Raw genomic sequence first — 6,770 nt, forward strand, 5'->3', positions numbered from 1 at the left:
CCCAGAGCCAATCCCACTCCCTCGCTCCTGGTGACACCCCTGTCCTGCCAGCCCCCATAAGGTCCCCCCATGGTTCCAGCCACCTGACATCCTAACAGAGCCTGACTAGCAAAATACATCTTCACTATTCTCTCTGAGCTTCTGCATTGTGATGATTTAAAGATCCTCCCTTTTTTTTAATGTTTGTCTGTCACTTGTAAAAATAATTAATAAGCTTTTGGTTGATTTCAAGTAAATTTGGCTCATTTGTTAGATTCAGCAGTTCTGGGAGAGAGTCGTGTTCCTGACTGGAAGGGAAAAAGCAGTGCCAAAGGCAGAACTCTCCTAATATTTTCAATCCAATTTTCCTGGTAACTCAGGTACTCCCAACACTTTGTTGTTGAATTGCCACCATCAGACCTCAGCCCTGTGATAAAGTTATGTGACAGCTACTTGAAGCATACAGCAGGTTTGAAGGGCAGACGGTTGCTTGAAGAATAAATGTGCAAGAACAGACAGCATTAGAGGAGATTAAAATAAATTCTGAGAAATCTGCTTCGGATTACTATCTGAATTCTTAGATGACAGAGTGTAAAACACCATTTTGAAAATGCCAAAGAAAACCAGCAGCAGTAGATTCCTCTTTTGCAGAAAGTTACTGAGCTTCTACCCAAAAATAACGGAGAAAGTCGCAGGGTTTTATTTCCCTGGAAATTAACCTCTCACACAAGTTCAATTGCATGTACATTCATAAAGAACAAATGTAAACCAGAATTTCTGGTCTTGGAGGGGAAAATGCCTTGATCACCTGTGGATCTAGCAAGCTGAGCTCCCCTGAGATAAGTAGCAGCAACACGTTCTGAGATATTGCTCTGTTCTTGCAGGATGTTCCATCATAAAACCAGATGAAAAATACAAGGTTCACTGATGCTCATTCTATTCTATTCTCATCTTCATTTATGAGTAGTACACATACATGTGTAAGCTTATTCAAAACACATATGTATATATACGTGCATTTACATACATGCTTAAACAGACTGAACACATACACAGATTTATAAACACATGATCCTTAGATTTATAACTTCATCATCTTTAGTCTCATAGCATTGTCATGCGGAAATCTGCGTTGAAGGAGTGATCAGCCACCAGTATGTTGGTGCAACTCAACCACCTCATGTCAAAGTATTTCCTGCATATTAATGATTAAACTATCCTGTAGCAGAAAATCCATCCAAAGTAATTTTAAACACCAGGAAATTAGGAAGTTTATATATATATGGTCCACAGAAATATCAAAGAATGAGTGAGAGCTGAATAATTACAGCCATACGCCTTTTAAGACATACGTCCTACTACTTTCTAGGCAACAGATAAAGGATTTTTGCATGAGATTTTAGGTGAATATGTGGAGTCATGCTGAACAACAACAGCAGAACCACTGAATGTTACATTTCACTTTGTTATCTCAGAAGCACCCTGGTAGACAAGCCCACCCCATACTCACAAATCTGCAACTAGTAATTCTGATGATTGTCTGCTAATTATTCCCCATTTTTAATATGGAGAGCATTTCTGCATTAGTTCTGCCAGATGTATACAGACACAGAGCTGTTTTAACAGTTACTGAAACAGCAGCGACCTTGCAGTGTTTGCAGTCGCCTGTCAGGAGGCACTGCCTGCTGTGTGCCTGCCACAGCTAACAGGATGAACCAGGAATGAAAGAGAGGCATCTAGTGGCAAATCTGCGCTGCTCTTTGCATCTCATGATAAAAGTTCCAGTATTACAGTTATGATCAACCACCATTTCTTTGAAAGAACTGTTTAATATTATGAATGAAAACACATGAAAAACAAAGAGGATTTTTTTTTTCTCTCACAGTTGATAGTCAGGACTGTTAGAAAAGGAGCTGAGGTCTTTATATTTGCTCCTTAATTTTTTTCATTTTCCTTCATCAATGGAGAGAGGCCATGCTGCAGTTAATGATACTTCTACCCATGAAAGCATTTACAGAAATAGAACCACTTGTGATGTTGCAAACTTCACAGTCTAAAGATCAGCTGCTAGAGCTGTAGAAACAAAGAGCAAATAGTTCTGAGCATAAACAGAACATAATACCAAGGAACTAGCATGATGGTAAAAAGTATCATAGTTGCTTGTGCCTCATTTTGAAGATTCTAATGATATGATAGAGATGGGAAATTCTAGATACAGAATCACAGAATGGTTCGGTTGGAAGGGGCATCAAAGACCATCCAGTCTCAACCTCCTGCCATGGACAGGACCGCCACCCACCTGGACCGATCAGCCTGCCCAGGGCTCCATCCAACCTGGTCTGGAATGCCTCCTTGAACACCCTCACTTAGAGTATGCTGGTGTAGACTGGCTGAAACATTTCAGAATTTTCCAAGTGTACCACAAAATACTGCCTCTGAGAAAACTCAAGTTGGATAAATCAAACCCAGTTTAGTTAAACTAAACTCAGTCCTGAGTGGATTCAGCCTGAATTGAGCAACTCAGGCTGAAAATACAGAGAGATCCTCATAAACAGAATTCATATAGATAGATTGTTGGAAAAGAAGTGCAGAAGTTATGCTGGACCACTAATAAACAAAGCCGAAGCTGAGACAAGATAACATCAGTGATGGAAAAGAGTTTCTAATACAAAGCCAAATTAATCTCATGAAGTGCAGGTAAGTATTGAAGACGAATTTTTATTAAAATGGATCAAATGGGCAATCTTTTTGCCTGGAAGTAGAATTTTAGAGTTGCTATCAACATATGAGGAGCAAAGAGACTTGCAATCCTAGTCCAATGTCTGCCAGCAATCTGTTGTGGAATCATGGAATCACAAATTGGAAACGACCTCAAGGATCATTCAGTTCCCTGCCATGGGCAGACCTGCCATTCACTAGATCAGGGTTCTATCCAATCAGGCCTTGAATGCCTCCAGAGATGGGCATCCACAACCTCTTCAAGCAACCTGTTCCAGCACCTCACCACCCTCTGAGTAAAAATCTTTTTCCTAACATCTAACTAAATCTGTCCTCTGAGTTGAAAGCCATCCCCCCCTTGTCCCATCACTATCAGAGAGTGTAAAAAGTCAGTCCCCATTGTGCTTCTAAGCTCCTTTCAAATACGGGAAACCACAAAAAGGTCTTCCTAGAGCCTTCTCCAAAGTGTACAAGCCCATTTGCCTCAGTCTTTCTTCATAGGATAGGATAGGAGCTATAGCCCTGACAATCTCTGTGGCATTATTTTCCATGACTCCAACAGTCCCACATCTTTCCCATACTGGGGGCCCTAGGCTTGGATGCAGTATCTCCAAATGGGATCTCACAAGGGTAGAGCAGTGGGGGACAACCATCTCTCTCTGCTGCCACACCTTTGTTGATGTAGCCCAGGGTACAGCTGGCCTTCTGTGCTGCAAGTGCACACTGCTGGCTCATGGACAGTTTTTCATCAAACACGAGCACTAGAATAGGTTGTCCAGAGCATTGTGGAGTCTTCTTCTATGGAAATAAGCAAGACCTGGACACCTAATTGTGCAACCTCCTGTAGGGTACCTGCTTAAGAAGGGGGGGTTGGATGCAATGACCTCTCGAGGTCCTTTCCAATCCCTACAATTCTGTGATTCTATGGAATTTTTCTTTCTGTTTTTGTTCACCTGCTTAGAAACCAGAAGCAGCTCAGATTAATGTCTCATTCACAGTTTCTGAAGGAATGTTCTAACGGTGGCAAATTACTACAAACGTGGCTGGTTTTTCATTGAAGCATTCCCAATCATGATTGCAAGTCTATGCATAAATGTGTGCAGTACATGTAGACTTCTAATTTGCAGAAGCCATAGTGTTAATACGCAGCAATAATGCATGTTATGGTATTGCCAGCTGTTAAGTGATACAACTTTCTAAGCTGCGTTCACTCCTCCATGTTTTCTCCAGACTTAAGTAATTCAAGATAGCTTCTAGTCAACAGTATGACTTCTTTGCCATCAAAAATTGCTTAATATACACGAGCAAACACAATAAAGGTACTTCAATAAGGACTTGTAAGCTTATTTGAACTGAGGTAGTCTCATAAACGAAGCTTCACTTACATGAATTTCTGAAGCAAGAGCTTCAATAGTAATTGCAACACTGCTTGCAAGATTGGCTGACAAATGAAAAGAGACAAATTAAAAAATGATAAACTATTCCATTAAAAGTACTATCATGAATTATGATCTTAACCTTTTTGAAAAATGTCACTTCAACATGAAACTGAATGTACAAGACTGCAAATCTGAATTTCAGTGTGAAATAGTGTTTTGCAGAATTTTAGTCTTTTTGCAAGAAATTCCACCTACTAAAAGAATGAGAAAGTATGAAACTAAACTGATGAAAAGAATGCTCATACAGAGATTTCCAATTGGAATTAATCTTAAATGCACAAAGCCTGTCCTTAATCAAATACGACAAGGTTCTGTTATTAACAACTCTTAATTCACGGAATCACAGAATGGTTTGGGTTGGAAACCACCTTAAGGACCATTCAGTTCTCAGGGACAACTTACGCTAGATTAGGCTTCCCAACATCCAGTACAAATTGACCTTGGAACAGTTCCTGGGAGGTGGTATCCTAAAACTCTCTGGGCAAGCAGTTCCAGTATCCAAGCACTCTCACAGTAGACTTTTTTCCTTTTATCTCATCTAAATCTACTGTCTTTTAGTTTAATACTTGACACTTCTACACACCCTGGTGAAGAATCTTTATCCATCTGTCTTGTAGGTCTGCTTTAATTATTGGAAGGCCATAGTAAGACCATCACAAAGCTTCCTTTTCTCATTGTAATGGAAAATTATTGGATGAAATAGCCTAAAATGCACACTCCCATTGTATCTTGTTCTGTAATAATACCCTAGATGAATAAAATCAATTACAAAACTTATTAAAAGTTCAGTCTTCAGACACCATTCTGCTCTGTTAGCAAAAGAGAATATATCCCAAATAAGTCTTTAGCACAAAAGTAAGTTATGTAAAAATCTCTCTTATTTTTTAAATACAGAGCCGTGGTACTTATTACAATTTGGATCATATACTTCCTTGGAGAACAGCTTTCTGAAGGATGAATATGAAAAACATGTTTTACCTGCTTTCAAGGTATGAAAGACAAGAAGTTGGTTTGAATTTCTATTTCTCTGAAATTTCATCTGAAATCTGGAAAGAAAACTCCAACTCCAATGTGTCATTCTTTTACTCTTCAAACTAAGTACCAGGGGACTTTACAAACAAGCATGCTTGCAGAGTTCAGGTAGCACATCTAAACCTGAGAAGTCCACTGCCCCAAGTTCATCTCTTCCCATCCGTGCAAGGGATGATTTTGGCATATGCAGGTGAATCCAGCGCTTTTTCTCTGGCTGTCTTCCATGCAGGTAATGTGCAGTGCACTGCATATACAGCTACATTTACAGGGGGAGTATGAAGAGCCCAAGTATGAGCCACAGTGGTTTCTCAAAGGCTGGTGTGACGTTGGAATTATTTGGCCACACCTTAAAAATTATATATGATATCCGTTACTCCTACCAAAAAGTCCCCAAACTATTCCTGGAAAGTAATTACTGTGTTTTTAGAAAAGACATTTCTGCTCCCAGCTTAGAATAATAATCTTTTGATGGCAGACAACACCTTTCTGGGATTTTTGTTTTCAATTACACTATATAATGCCTCAGAAAAACACATTTCCAGTGCTTCTAATCACTTTCCCTTTAAGGACATGGGCAATCTCTCTGGGCAGAAAAAATTTAACAACCTGAACATTATTTGCAGTAGCACATTACTGAAACAGCAGCAGCACACCAATGGACAGACAGAGGCTGTATTCTAAATATATCAACAGATTAATTCTGAGTTCAGTTTACAATTAAATGATTTAAAAAAAAAAAAAAAAAAAAAAAGGTGCTTGCTTTCTTTTCAGTGTTTCTCTTCTTTCTGTAACTGGGATAACATTGCTCAGGGAACCAAAGGCTGTTTTTTTCCTTCCAGAGGTTGGAGAGTGGGCTGTAGCAGCAACTCAGTCTTGTACCTGCTTGCAACTGAAGCTGAATGTCCCTGCAACACATCTAGAACTTCCATAGTTTGAGGCGTTCATCCCACTCACACATTTTGAACTCCATTGCAATTCCGGCATCAGAAAACAAGAGCATGCAATATTATTGCAATATAAATTGTGGGAGTTTTGGTGGCACCTCCACGTAAAAAAGGTTTTATGGTTGTGATTTTGAATCCCCTAGACGACAGTAATATGTCTCTATTGCTGAAGTTTGTCATTAACCAAGTGTTGAGTGCTTTAGTAAGGCCAAGGCCAACAGTAATAATCAGAAGTTGATGTTAAAGAACTTTCTTGTTACTATTATTACTTCATACTATTATCAGGAAAGCTCAAAAACGTGAAGTAGCTCAGAGTTTTGATTAGAGTGAAAATGAGTATAGCACAAATTACCATCCTTCAGTACTAGACACCCTCTATGAGCTCAGGAGGGTCCAGATGGCATTTTAGTGACACAAACCTGCAGGGGGCCTGGATAAACTGAGTCTTCACCTGAACTAAACAGGGACCACCCCATCCCATGCATCCCACGTAAGGAATGGAATAAGTACAGCTGTAGTAAATTGAAGATGTAAATTCCCCCTCTTCAAAATTAAACACTTGTCATAAAGACAACACCTGATCTTTCATAGGGGACAAAGCCAGAGCATTCAAAATTGGCAGCAATTCTAAATTTATGTTGGATTAGTGTATTTCTTT

The sequence above is a fragment of the Centrocercus urophasianus genome, unplaced genomic scaffold (assembly GCF_019232065.1).
Source record: "Centrocercus urophasianus isolate 14NV4802_14NV808 unplaced genomic scaffold, USGS_Curo_1.0 seq_21, whole genome shotgun sequence".
In the NCBI taxonomy this organism is placed as follows: domain Eukaryota; kingdom Metazoa; phylum Chordata; class Aves; order Galliformes; family Phasianidae; genus Centrocercus; species Centrocercus urophasianus.